This window comes from Hyaena hyaena, unplaced genomic scaffold (assembly GCF_003009895.1).
Source record: "Hyaena hyaena isolate Hyena2069 unplaced genomic scaffold, ASM300989v1 scaffold_1194, whole genome shotgun sequence".
Lineage (NCBI taxonomy): Eukaryota > Metazoa > Chordata > Mammalia > Carnivora > Hyaenidae > Hyaena > Hyaena hyaena.
The window spans coordinates 147,349-161,905 of NW_024081804.1; the positions used below are offsets into that span (position 1 = coordinate 147,349).

At 39.2% G+C, this 14,557-nt stretch overlaps 1 pseudogene; it reads left to right on the plus strand.

Moving 5' to 3' along the window:
• Positions 1-7,321: 7,321 nt before the first annotated feature.
• On the plus strand, positions 7,322-8,285 carry LOC120224419 (annotated as a pseudogene).
• The last annotated feature ends 6,272 nt before the right edge of the window (positions 8,286-14,557 follow it).

Consider the following 14,557-nt stretch of genomic DNA (forward strand, 5'->3'; position numbering starts at 1 on the left):
GCTAACCTGAAAATGTAAACATCAGTTTTAGCTCACATGCCACATACATACAGGTAGCAGTTTGAATTTGGCCACAGGTTATACCTTACCAACTACTAGTATAAATGAATACAGTTTGAATCAATTCAAAATTTGTCTTTATGATTCTATTCTTTCTGTTTTTCCAGTTATCCTGAAGACTTCCCCATATCTTACCAGATGACTACCCCAGTAACCCTTCAATGCATGCCATGTGCCCCCCATTCCATGGGGCCTAATAATCCATTAAGCCCCATAGGGTTTATGCCTCTCTCTTCTCCCTCCATATGTCTGTGAGGCAGGTGTTTTCCCTTTTAGGCAGAATCTCCAAGCTTAATCTCCTGGTCTATGAACTTCCATAAAATCCACCCCCTTTTTGTACTGTGGAGCCCTGATCCAATCATGTCTTCCCTAAGAATCCCTACCTGGGTACCTTCTGCTTGGGTTCACAAATACACCGTACTTAGCTCATCATCCTTTCATAAACAGCAGGTTATCTGACTGCTTGCTTTCTCTCTTTTCCAAATCAGCTCCCCACAAGGGTCATAGATTTTTTTTTACCAACAAGTCCACAAATGAGCTGGCAAAAAGTGAATTTTCAATCACCATTTTAGAACTGATAACTCTCACTGTGGGAATCACATTATACTAAAAGAAAAAAAACAAAAACTGAAATAAATTGGAAATCATTTGGTATATGTGACCTCATTGCTAGTAAAGACAGAAACTAAGTACAGTATTAGTAAGCTTAGGAGAGGAGTGTCACCAGGCAAATCTAAAAAAAAAAAAAAAAAAAAAAAGCAGCAGCTGCAGTAGTTCTGTGGTGGTAAGAGATAGTCTGGGGAGAATACCATAATGGTTGAAATTTACTACCAAGGCTGACTCATGGCCCACAGAACATTGAGCTGCAGCCCTAAAGGTGAGACTCTTACCTTTGGGGTACTTGCTACCTGTAATACTGTAATTTATAATTTTATATATATATATATATATATTTGGTCTTCATCTTCCTTTCTGGAACAGAACTCCTAAAATTCTTGGAATTTCTTGTAAAAGAGTGCCAAAATTACCTTTGTTATGTTAATTAGGTAACATTAGAAGGCCAGGAAGGAAGGGATCTGGTTTGGTTGTCAGGAGAATCATGTGGTTAGAGGGTTGGAATTTTCAGTCCTGTCTGCCTGACTCTGCAAGAGGGGAAAAGGGCTTAAGATTAAATTATTAACCATTGTAAATTGATCCAATCAACCACTCCTATGTAATAAAACCTCCATAAAAATCCCAGAAAGTTAGGTTTAGGAGAACTTCCAGGTTGCTGAAACAATGGTTCGATGGGCCACGTGCTGGACCCAAACTCCGTGGAGAAACAAGTTCTTTTGTCTGGGACTTTGCCATGTGTATCTTTCCATATGGCTATTGATTCCTATTCTTTATATCTTTTGTAATAAACTGGTAATTTAGTGAATAAACTGGTTTCTTGAGTCCTATGAGTCAATCTAGCAAATTAATCCAACCTAAGGAGGAGGCCCATAGGAATCTGTTTTTCAGCCAGTTGGTCAGAAGTACTGGTAACAACCTGAATTTGGCAACTGGCATATGAATGAGGGGGCAGTTTTCTAGGTCTGAATCATTAACCTGTGGAATCTGATGCTATCTGAGGGTAGATAGTGTCAGAATGGAGTTGAATTATAGGTCATCCAGCTGGTGTCCAAGAATTCCTTGATGGTATCGGGGGAAAACTCCCACACATTGGAATTGTGTGCAGAAAACTTAATACCCAATATTTAGCCAGCCTTGAGTACCACTCTTCTCTGCCTCCCATACCAACACCTGGTCCAGAAACCCATTGGTTAGGAGAGAAAGACAAAAGAACTGGTTAACTTGTGGGGTTCCCTTCAAGTACTCAAAACGTGTTTTTGTTGTTGTTGTTTTTAATCCGAGCTTCTTTATTTTCCAGAACATTCTCTGAAAAGAGCAAGGAAACTGATGCACAGATAGTTTAAGTGACTTGCTCAAGTCCAATACCTTTTTTATTATCATTATTATTTTCTTCATAAGGCTAAGAAGATTACAAGCACATGCCAGTGAATTGGCAAGATCTAGATCCAGACAGTACCACCAATGTGGAAGATGTTAAGATGCCTAAGAAGAATATGGGGCTCCTGGGTGGTTCAGTCAGTTGAATGCCTGACTCTTGATCTCGGCTCAGGTCATGATCTTATGGTTCATGAAATCGAGCCCCATTTTGGTCTCTCTGCTGATAATGCAGAGTCTGCTTGAGATTCTCTCTCTTCTTTCTCTGCCTCTCCCCCACTTGTACTTTCTCTCTCTCTCTCTCAAAATAAATAAATAAGCATTTTTTTTTTAAAAAGATGCTTAAGAAGAACTTGCTAAAGAATGTGAAGAGGGGCACCTGGCTGGCTTGGTTGGTAGAACATGCTACTCTTGATCTTAGGGTTGTGAGTTTGAGCACCACATTGGGTCAAAAATAATATGAAGGAACATGGAATGATAATGAAATAATGTTAGAATACATTATCACTTGGAATGCAGATAGTCACTGATTCAAATCCTCCAACAACATTATTAGTTATGCAGGTCAAATATTTGACCACTGAACTTAGTTAATGGCAGAAACTCCTGAAATAATTCCACTGAATGAAGATATTCTGGTAACATAAGGAAGAGTACCAAAAATTGACACATGATCTTGAAATGATATTGCTTACCATTTACTTGAAGAATGAAAAGTTAAAGGGAGACTTGGAAAGAGAATAAAGGGTTGGATAAACAACAACAGATACTGAATCTCTTCATGTAGCACACAATGGATTTAAGCATCACATAGTGGCATTTTCGGAATTGAGAGCTTAATAAGCTGAAAACAAAAACGGTTAAAAGAAGAGTGTGTTGCTGGCTCAGTATGTGACTTGTAACCTCAGAGTCATGAGTTCAAGCGCCAGGTTGGGCATAGAACCTACTTAAAAAAAAAAAAAAAAAAAAGCCTGGGCACCTGGGTAGCTCAGTAGGTTAAGAGGTTAGGCAGCTGACTTTGGCTCAGGTCATGATCTTGCAGTTCATGAGTTTGAGTCCTGTGCAGACTCTGTCCTGATAGCTTGGAGCCGGGAGCCTGCTTCAGATTCTGTGTCTCCCTCTTTCTCTGCCCCACCCCTGCTCATGCTCTGTCTCTCTGTCTTTCAAAAATAAATAAACATTAAAAAATTTTTAATGCCTCAAACAAAAGAGAAACTTTTGATTACTTTGGGTATCTATTAGACCATTTCCCTCTACCTGGTAGAAACAGCAAAAAGAAAAAAAAATTTCAAAAATCAACTGTATAGAGGCAATAGTCTGGCTCATTTGGAAGAGCGTGCAACTCTTACTCTTGGGGCATGCAAGCCCCATGCTGGGTGTAGAAATCACTAAAAAATAAATAAACAAATTTTAAAAGAGAAAGAATCAACTGGGGGCCTCTGGGTGGCTCAGTCATTTAGGCATCCAACCCTTGATTTTGACTCAGGTCATGATTTCAGGGTCCTGAGATCAAGCCCCATATTTGGCTTCACACTGACCATGGAGCCTGCTTAAGCTTCTCTCTCTCCCTCTCTCTCTGCCCTCTCACACTCTTTCTAAAAGATTAATTAATTTTTTAAAAAAGAATCAACTGCATAGCTGATAGCACTACGTGAAATATTAAAGATTCACATAAATAGATTATTTGATGTTCCACAAGATCCATGTCAAAATTAGTGATTCCTTTTGGCCACCTTATATTGAACTGCTGTTACTAAATGGAATTACCTGGAGACATCTATAAGATCCAACCCAGATAAAATTGGAAACCTCCCATTAGTAAAATGCTTTTCTCTTTTTCACAGGATACTTAAAGAATCTTGTCATTCAAGGCTAATGGAAACTCTAAGGACTACCTCCATAAGAACATTGTTTGCAAATCAAAGCACAGAGTCCATATTCCTTTTATCCTTAAAACTACATATACCCCAGGGGTACCTGGCTGGCTAGGTTCAGTAGAGCATATGACTCTCTTATCTCCTGGTTGTAAATTTGAGCCCCACCTTCAGCGTAGACATTACTTTAAAAAACAAAATAACAAAAAACTGTGAGGCCCCTGGGTGGCTCAGTCAACTAAGCATCATAGTTTTAGCTCAGGTCATGATTTTACAGTTTGTGAGATCAAGCCACATGTTAGGCTTGCACTGATGACATGGAGCCTGCTTTGGATTCTCTGTCTCTCCTTTTATTCTCCACTTCCTCTGTTCATTTTTTCTTGCTCTCTCTCTCAAAATAAATAAATATCTTAAAAAATTTTTCTAAATAAAAAAGAAGGCATATACCACAATCTATTATTTATTATAAAGAATATTTTTACATTGTTTATTTTGAGAGAGATAGAGAATTCATGCACAAGTGAGGGAGGAGGAGAGACAGAGAGAAGAACAGAGAGAGAATCCCAAGCAGGCTCTGTATTAGCACAGAGCCCAAAGTAGGGCTCCAACAAAGGAACACTGAGATCATTACCTGAACCAAACTCAAGCGTTGGACACTTAACTGAGTCACCCATGTGCTCCTCTACTATTTATTTTTAAATGGTCTTCTCATTCAGTCAGTGCTCTAGAGTTTTAAACTATATGAACAAGAATGTAAGTAAAAAATATTCTAGACTTAATCATTATAAAATATTTAATGTACCTTACTCCATGGAATGTTCTTTGGAAAATACTTTATGATATTGGTAATGTAATATTTTCCATTTAAATTTCAACAGTTTTTTAATGTATTTGAGTTCCATTTAGTGCTTAATTCTTTTATACTTGAGAATTACAATTTATGTATATTTAAATGGCCAACAGATGAAAAGATGCTCAACATCACTCATCATGAGGGAAATGCAAATCAAGACTACAATGAGAGATCACCTCACACTGGTCAGAATAACTAAAATCACAGACACAGGAAACAACAGGTATTGGCAAGGATGTAGAGAAAGGGAAACCCTCTTGCACTGTTTTCTCCTGGGAATGCAAACTGGTACATCCGCTCTGGAAAACAGTATGGAGTTTCCTCAAAAAGTTAAAAGTAGAACTACTCTACAACCCAGTAATTACACTACCAGGTATTTAATACCAAAATATAATTCAAAGGGATATATGCACCCCGAAGTATATGCAAAATTATGTACAATAGCCAAATTATTGACTATGTGTCTCTTGACTGATGAATGAATAAAGAAGAAGTGGTATATGTATATAATAGAATATTTCTCAAAAATAAAAAATAATGAAGTCTTAGGGTGCCTGGGTGGCTCAGTAAGTTAAGCATCTGACTTCAGCTCAGGTCACCATCTCTGTTGTCAGCACATCTCTCTCTGTCCCTCCACTGCTCATGTTCTCCATCTCTCAAAAATAAACACACATTAAGAAAAAAATAATGAAATCGTGCCATTTGCAATGATATAGATAGACCTAGAAAGTATAATGCTAGGCGAAACAAGTCAGAGAAATACAAATACGATAAGATTTCATTCACAGTGGAATTTAAGAAACAAAACAAGCGAACAAAGGGAAAAAATAAGAGAGAAAGAGAGACAAAGCAAGAAACAGACTTTTAACTATAGACAGGAAACTGATGGTTACCAGATGAGAGGTGGGTGCATGGGGGGATGGGTAAAATAGATGATGGGGACTGAGGAGTCCACTTGAAATGAGCACTGGATGATATATGGAAGTGTTGAATCACTGTATTGTGCACCTGAAACTAATATTACACTGTGTTAGCTACCTGGAAATTAAATAAAATCTTAAATTAGAAACCTTCATTTCTAATAATGTAAAGATGGAACAGGATGCAGATTCAGAGATTTCTGGAGATATCTTCTGAGAATTTAAAGTGAGGACATAAGCAGAATGAAAGAAAAATATCCTTTGCCCCCTTAAGTAAAACAATATAACAATATAATTTGTTACCTCTTTTATTCAATTATACTTGAAAACATGTATTTTTCTCCTGTTGCAGAGAGTGGTTACTAACATAAAAAGCATTACATGGACTCTGACCTCATGTTCACTATTCCACAGGAAAAGAAATATTGGACCCATCTTGGAAAAAAAATGCATATATGCCTTTCATAGGAAACTGTGTGGCAGCCCCATGGAAAGTTGTCTAGGGTTGGCCAGGGCCCTGGGCTTCTTCTGTCACCTAAGGCGCAGGCAGACAAGCTGCAACACTCATGAGGGCACACCCACTTGACAGGGACCCGATAGCTTTCCTGAGTCACTGTCACTTCAGGCCCTGTGTGCTTATAAGTATTCCTCATCGTCTGAGATCAAGAGCCCTTTTTCTCTTTCTAGAACACTGCTTGTATTTTCTGTGACATTTTTGAAAGTTTGATTTTTTTAATTTTTTTTAATTTTTTAATTTATTTTTGAGAGTCAGAGAGAGGGAGATACAGAATCTGAAGACAGGCTCCAGGCTCTGAGCTAGCTGTCAGCACAGAGCCCCACGTGGGGCTCGAACCCATGAACCACGAGATCATGACCTGAGCCAAAGTCGACACTTAACCAACTGAGCCACCCATGTGGCCTGAAAGTTTGATATTAAACCTATGATGCCCACATTGTGTTCCTCTGTCTGTCAACCAATGGGAAGGAAGGAAGAACAGAAGATGGAACAACGGGAGGGGAAAAGAGAGGAGAGGAGAAGACAAAACAAGGGAGACTCTGGGAAAGTGGGTTCTCATTGTGGAGGAAAGTGATACAGGTAGGGAATAAAGGAAGACAAGTCAAACCCTGTGTGACTAGATTGGGATTGCAAGTATCATTATAAATACATGTGAAAAATACATGCACACACACAATTTTATATATCTATATACCTATATACAGATCTTCCTCAACTTATGATGAAGTTATCTCCTGATAAACCTGAGTTAAAAATATTATAAGTAAAAGAATTTTAATATACCTAACCTACAAAACATATTTTAGCCTAGCCTACCTTAAATGTGTTCAGAACTCTTACATTAGTCTACAGTTGGGCAAAATCATCAAACACAAAGCCTATTTTGTAATAAAATGTTGAATATCCCGTGTAATTTATTGAATACTAACATAAAAGTGAAAAATATAATGGTTGCATGGGTATAGAATACATAGCTGGCTGGCAGCTGTAGCTCCCTGCTACTGTCCAGCATCAAGACAGAGTATCATGCCTCAGATAACTAGCCTGAGAAAAGATTTAATAAATAAATAAATCTGAAGTATTGTTCTCTTGGGCCCTTGCTTCCAAGATGGCCAAGAAAAGGAGGAATAATGGACATGTTGCAAAGTGTCACATGTAGCCTATTTTTGGCACCAACTGTGTCCACTGCGTGCCCAAGGACAGGGCCATTAAGAGGTTCCTTTTATGTGGGGGGTGCCTGGGTGGCTCTGTCAGTTCAGGTCATAATCTCATGGTTCATGAATTCCAGCCCACATCCGGCTCTCAGCACATAGCCCCCTTCAAATGTTTTATCTTTCTCTCTTCCCCTCCCCCACTCACATGCATACTCTTTCAAAAATAAATAAACCTTTTTTTTTAAAAAAAGTTCCTCTTATTTATAACATAGTAGAGGCCACTGCTGTCAGGGACACTTCCAAAGTGAGTATCTTAGTTGCCTATGTGCTTCCCAAGCTTAATGAGAAGCTACATTACTGTGTGAGTTGTGTCATTCACCACAAGGTGGGCAGGAATAGCTCTGATGAAGCACAAAAGGACCAAACACCCCCACCCAGATTAAATTTTTCTTTCCTATTTTTCTATTAGAGAGGGAGAGAGAGAATGTATGTGTGCATGGGAGAGGGGCAGAGGGAGAGAGGAGAGCAAGTTCCATGCTCAGCCCAGAGCTGGACACGAGGGTCCATCTCCTGAACCATGAGATCATGACCTGAGCCAAAATCAAGTGTTAGATGCTCAAACAACTGAGCCTCCCGGGGTGGGGGGAAGGAATAGTTACAGAGAGGTAGGGAGGCAAACCATAGGAGACTCTTAAATACAGAGAAAACACTGAGGGTTGATGGGGGTGGGGGAGAGGGGAAAGTGGGTGATGGACATTGAGGAGGGAATTTGTTGGGATGAGTACTGGGTGTTGTATGTAAACCAATTTGACAATAAATTATATTTTTTAAAAACCAAAATTGAGCCTCCAACTGCCCCCAACCCCCAGATTGAGACCAGCCGGTGCTGCCCCACAACCTCCACCAAAGTCCATGTGAGGAGCTAACTCTTTAAAGACTGAAGAAAAATTGCTCTCTGGAAAACAACAACAACAACAAACCATGGAGATTATACTTTTTAAAACATGAGGCATTTTCTTCCAAATGGTACATTTGCACCATTGTAAACCTGAAAAATCATTAAGTTGAACCATTATAAATTGGGGACTAACAGAGTTATACACAACTACATATTTTTTAAAGTTTATTTATTTTGAGAGAGAAAGCACAGAAGCAGAGGAAGAGGCAGAGAGAGGAGGAGAAAGAGAATCCCAAGCAGGCTTCACACTCTCAGTACAGAGCCTGATACAGGGCTCTATCTCACATATCATGGGCTTAAATCATGAACCTGAGCTTAAAACAAGAGTCGGGTACTTAACTGACTAAGCCACCTAGGTGCCCCGATATCTATATATTTTTATCTGAAAGGATCTAAAAGCAATATTAATAGCACTGAGACCTTGGTTTCTAAACACCTTTCCCCATGCCTATTTTTTATTTATGAATTTGAATGGCTAATATATTTACCTGTTGAAAAATCAAAATATACAAAATGACATATAATGGAAAGTCTGCCTTCCATCCCTGATGACCATATAACTGTATTTGCCTGGTGAAGACTTTGTTTACAACCACGTCCTGTTGTGATGAATAGTCCCTTCTTCCTCTCAGAGGTATGCTATTTTGGATGGTAAATAATACAGACACTCTGGCTGGACCCCTCTTCATTTGCCATGATCCCCATGCTGCCACTACAAGACACACAGAATCACCTGTGTTATCAGTGTCTATGTATCTTCTGGAGGAATTATATGCATATATAAGTAAATATATACATAAATCTTATTTTTTTATTTTAAACAAATGGCTACTGTTGTTATTTTGAAGCAAATTTACATAGTATTTAGAAATGGCAACTCACTAATTATAAATATTTTGCCATATTTGGTTTGTCATGTTTTGAGCTACCATCACTTTCACTGGTATTGCAGTTTTCAATTTCTCAACCTTTTAAATTATTTGGGAAAATTCATACACAAAAGAAGAATTTGCCAAGAGAATGATACTGAAAACTCTATGGAATGGGACACTTGCAGAAATTATAAAAGAGGAAGGGGAGTGTTGAAGTAGTAGAGTATGGGGGGGTACATAAGGAAGGCTTGCAATCCTAATTTTGAGAATTCATGAATTACAAAATCAGAAGGTATACAGATGCTTTATCTGTGATTGACATAAAACACTGAAAATATACTTTCTCCCAGGAGCTCTTTATAAACTTAACGACTAACACAAATACCATGGTAGCATAGGCCTAAATAATAAATACATAAATAAATAAATAAATGGCTGAAATTGTAACTTTTCCTGCCTCAATCCTGAATAACTTCAGTGCAAGACTTCATACACAATTTCATTTAAGTCAATAAAGGAAATAATCACATTTTGCCCTTATTGTGTTCACAGTGCAATAAAGAATTAGAACTAGTTAATGGAATTAAATTTTTTTGTTGTTGTTTATTTTTGAGAGAGACAGAGAGAGAGAGTATGAGTGCACAAGCAGGGGAGGGGCAGAGAGAGAAAGGGAGAAACAGATTCTTTTTAAAAGTTTTTAATGTTTCTTATTTATATCTGAGAGAGAGAGAGGCAGCATGAGCATGGGAGGGTCAGAGAGAGAGGGAGACACAGAATCTGAAACAGGCTCCAGGCTCTGAGCTGTCAGCACAGAGCCTGACGCGGGCCTCGAACCCACAGAGCCCCACAAACTGTGAGATCATGACCTGAGCTGAAGTTGGACACTTAACCGACTGAGCTACCCAGGCACTCTGAGAGAGAAATAGATTCTAAACCAGGCTCTAGGCTCCAAGCTGTCAGCACAGAGGCCAATGCAGGGCTTGAACCCATGAACCATGAGATCATGAACTGAGCTAAAGTCTGACAGTTAGGTCCGTGGTGACTGAGCCACCCAGGCACCACTGAAATTTGAATTTAAGTAGTAAGAATATAAATACAGCTAAACCAGAGGTCTTAGTCCCTCACTCCCCACCCAAACCTCTAGCTAGACATACACATATCAAGTGACAATAGTCATTTATCACTTTTCACATTGATGAGTATAAGGATCTGGCCTACTCCTACTTTTAAGTGTAAGGGTCTATAAAATGGTATCACTCATACATATGTACATATATTTAATGTACACAAATATGCACAAGTGTTGGTATTAGATATATAGTAGTGATAGATATAGATAGATAATGATAGAATACTATCTGGAGATAAAAACGAACAACCAGAACTACATACAACATAGATAAATACTGTAAATATAACACAGCCATATTCTGGAGATATTGTGGGTTCCGTTCCAGACTACTGCAATAAAAGGAGTCAAATGAATGTTTTGGTTTTCCAGTACCTATACAAGTTATGGTTACACTCTATTGTTTTACCATAGTTTATTTTTTTTTAATGTTTTTTTTTTTTTTTTTTTTTCTAGGAGAGAGAGAGAGAGAGACAGCGTGAGCAGGGGAGGGTCAGAGAGAGAGGGAGTCACAGACTCTGAAACAGGCTCCAGGCTCTGAGCTGGCAGTCAGCACAGAGCCCAACGTGGGGCTCGAACCCACGAACCGTGAGATCATGACCTAAGCGAAAGTCGGACGCTTAACCGACTAAGCCACCCAGCCGCTCCAACTTTACCATAGTTTATTAAGTGTGCAACAGCATTATATCTTAAAAAGAAGGAAAGAACAGGGGCACCTGGGTGGCTCAGTCAGTTAAGTGTCTGACTGGTCCAGGTCATGATCTTACAATTTGTGGGTTTGAGCCCCACGTCAGACTTATGCCTACAGCTCAGAGCCGGCTTTGGATTCTGGGTCTCCCTCTTTCTTTGTCCCTCTCCTGCTCACTCTCTCGCTCTCGCTCTCTCTCAAAAATAAATAATGCATTAAAAATTTTAGAAAATAACATATCTTAATTTAAAGATACTTTATTGCTAAAAATTGCTACCCATCATCTTAGCTTTTGGTGAGTCATGATCACTGTTATAAATCTTTGTAACAAATACATTTAAAAGTTTAAAATATTGTGGATGTGATACAGAAACAAGAAGTAAGTGAGTGCTGTTAGAAAAATGGCACAGGTACACTTGGTTGATTCAGGAATGTTGTAAACATTCATACTGTAAAAAATGCAGTGTTTGGGGCTCCTGGCTGGCTTAGTCAGAAGAACATGTGACTCATGATCTTAGGGTTGTGAGTTTGAGCCCCAGGGATGTAGATTACTAAAAAAATTTTAAATAAATAGAGGCACCTGGGTGGCTCAGTTGGTTAAGCATCCAACTTTTGATTTTGGCTCAGGTCATGATCACACAGTTCATGAATTTGATCCCCACATCAGGCTCTGTACTGACAGATTCCTATCTCCCTCTCTCCCTGCCCCTCCCCAGCTCACACTGTCTCCCTCAAGTAAATAAATAAACATTAAAAATAAATAAGTAAATAAAATAAACTTTTAAAAAATGCAGTGTCTGTGAGGCATAATAAAATGCTGTACACCTATATGAAGTAAAAAAAAGAAACCAATAAAACAGGCAGTTAAGAGCAAGTAAACTCTATAAACTGTATAGCTTATAAATGTAATCACAGGGGATAAAAATATAAAGACCAGCATGGAGGATTCATCTCCATTGGAAGATGACACCACGATTGGGAAGGGATGAGGGCACCTGGATGGCTCAGTCAGTTGAGCGTCTGACATCGGCTCAGGTCATGAACTCATGGTTCGTGGGTTCGAGCCCCGCATCGGGCTCTGTGCTGACAGCTAGTTCAGAGCCTGGAGCCTGCCTTGGATTCTGTTTCTCCCTCTCTCTCTTACCCTCCCCTGTTCATGCTGTCTCTCTCTCTCTCTCTCTCTCTCTCTCTCTCTCAAATAAATAAAACATAAAAAAAAAACTTTTAAATAAGATTGGGAAAGGATGGAGAAAGAAGGTAATAAATCTTTTTTATGAGGAGACATTTCCCTCCATGTACCACAATTGTTAATGTTTTAACAAATGTGTCCTAAGTAGGCTTGGAAATATCCTAGTACTCATAATAAGAAATATCAGAGAAGGTTTGATGAAAAGTCTTGCTTTGCATTTATGTCATTGTTTTTGTTTTGTTTTGCTTTACTGTTTCATACTTTATGAAGATCTTCAATAAATTCTGCAAACTGTTCCTCCCCACACTGGGGGAAAAAAAAAAAAAGAAGGGCTACCCAATAGTTATGAGAAAGCCAGGGATCTTCCTTCACTTGGTTATGAGCCTGTATAAGCCTCTTTCTATGACATTTTTACCTTTAAAATGGAATATTCCATGGAAAGCAAGAAGAATAGTCACCAGTAAAGTATTCTATAGATGCTGGCTCACACTGGTTATATTCACACAATCTGTTATATGCAACCCCCTACAATCCTAAATTCTGTTCAAAAGCACAGTTGTTTTAATGGACCAAGGAGAACTGAGGTGAGTTGGCCTGAATGACTGTGCCCTTTTCTGCACTGGCCACTTAGAAATGCAAAGCATGAAGCAACCCTTGAACCGTCCTTCTGACCCACTCACAGGACCAGGGCAGAATATAAAGGTTGTTGATCACATCCTAGGCTATTCACTTACCTTGGTATTCAGCTCATCTCTCTGGCTGGAGCTCTTTAACCACATATTGACTTGGAGAAATTGACCCTGCAGGTTGCCTGTTGCTATAAAGCTCATGCCTTTTTTTTTTTTTAATGTCTATTTACTTTTGAGAGAGAGCGAGAGGGAGGGAGAGAGAGAAGGAGGGAGGGAGAGAGGGAGGGAAGGAGAGCAGAGAAAGAGGGAGATACAGAATCGCTATAAACCCCATGTTTTAAGATTCTGCATCAATGTTACTTTCTCCCTCCCTTACCTGGAAACTTAGTTGGGTTCTCCTTAGACTAATAGAATGAATAATCTTCTTGACTGCAAATAGAAATGATTTCCAGCTTACTCTGCAACAATACTTTCTGGGAGGGGCTACAACTCCTCCAGGATCAGTGTTTTTCAAGCATATAAAAACATTCACCTGCTTCTTTTTTAACTCCCCAGATAAGCCTCAGGGGAAAGCTATGTTCACCTGCTAATGTCAATCTTCTTAAATGTTACTGCATCAGAAACCGTCACAAAACTGAGCTTGTAGTTCCAGTGCCGTTGGGTTTGGATCACATCCAGTCCTGCATTAAAGCAATCGTGTCAGAAGAGACTAACAGCTGCAATACTGTAACTATCTTTGGATCTATGCCAATCCCAGAATTTGTGAGTGTCCCCACCAGGCAACTTGTGGGATATATCTTCTCTGTTAGAAGGTGTTCTGAGGAGGGGAAGATAGTATACCTTTAGGGCATGCTTGTTAAATCCCTACTTGGAAGGGTGCCACACCTGGGTAATAATCCCAAACAAATCTTAAACAGCAGCTGATTTACAAAATAACCACAAAGCATTAGCTATCTAAATGTTGTCTGAGCTGAGCTCTGCTTCAGGGACTTGAGATTTGAAGTAGAACCTAGTCCAGTGCTTTTCAAGCTATAAGGAGCATAGGAATCATTTGTTTTGTTTTTAATTCTTTTAAATGTTTTATTTATTTGAGAGAGAGAGAGAGAGAGAGAGAGAGAGAGAAGACGAGCAGGGGAGGGTCTCAGAGAAAGAGGAAGATACAGAATCCAAAGCAGATTCCAGGCTCTGAGCTAGCAGGCAGCACAGAACCCGACACAGGGCTCGAACCCACGAACCAAGAGATCGTGATCTGATTGGGAGCCGGATGCTTAACTGACTGAGCCACCCAGGTACCCTGCCATTTGGATTCTGATTTAGTAGGTCTGAGATGATATTTGCATTTCTAACAAGACTCCAGCTGATACCAATGTGTTTGTTCACAAAGCTCACTTATAGTAACAAAGGTTTAGCATCCTGCTTAAGGTTGTACTTGTCAGGGACACATATCTAGATAGAATCCTAATTTTAACTAAATTTATGTGGGATCTTGAACAAGTCCTTTCCTTCAGGAAGTGAGTTTATCACACTCCCCTCCCAAGTTTGCCTTGATAGAGTCTGAGTATGTAAAGTGCTCATTTACATATTAGATGGAGCTTCAGTTCTGCACTCATATTTGATTTTTTTTATGTTTCCCTGTTTTTGAGAGAGAGACAGAGAGACAGAGAATGAACAGGGGAAGGGCACAGAGAGAGAGAGAAACACGGAATCTGGAACAGGCTCCAGGCT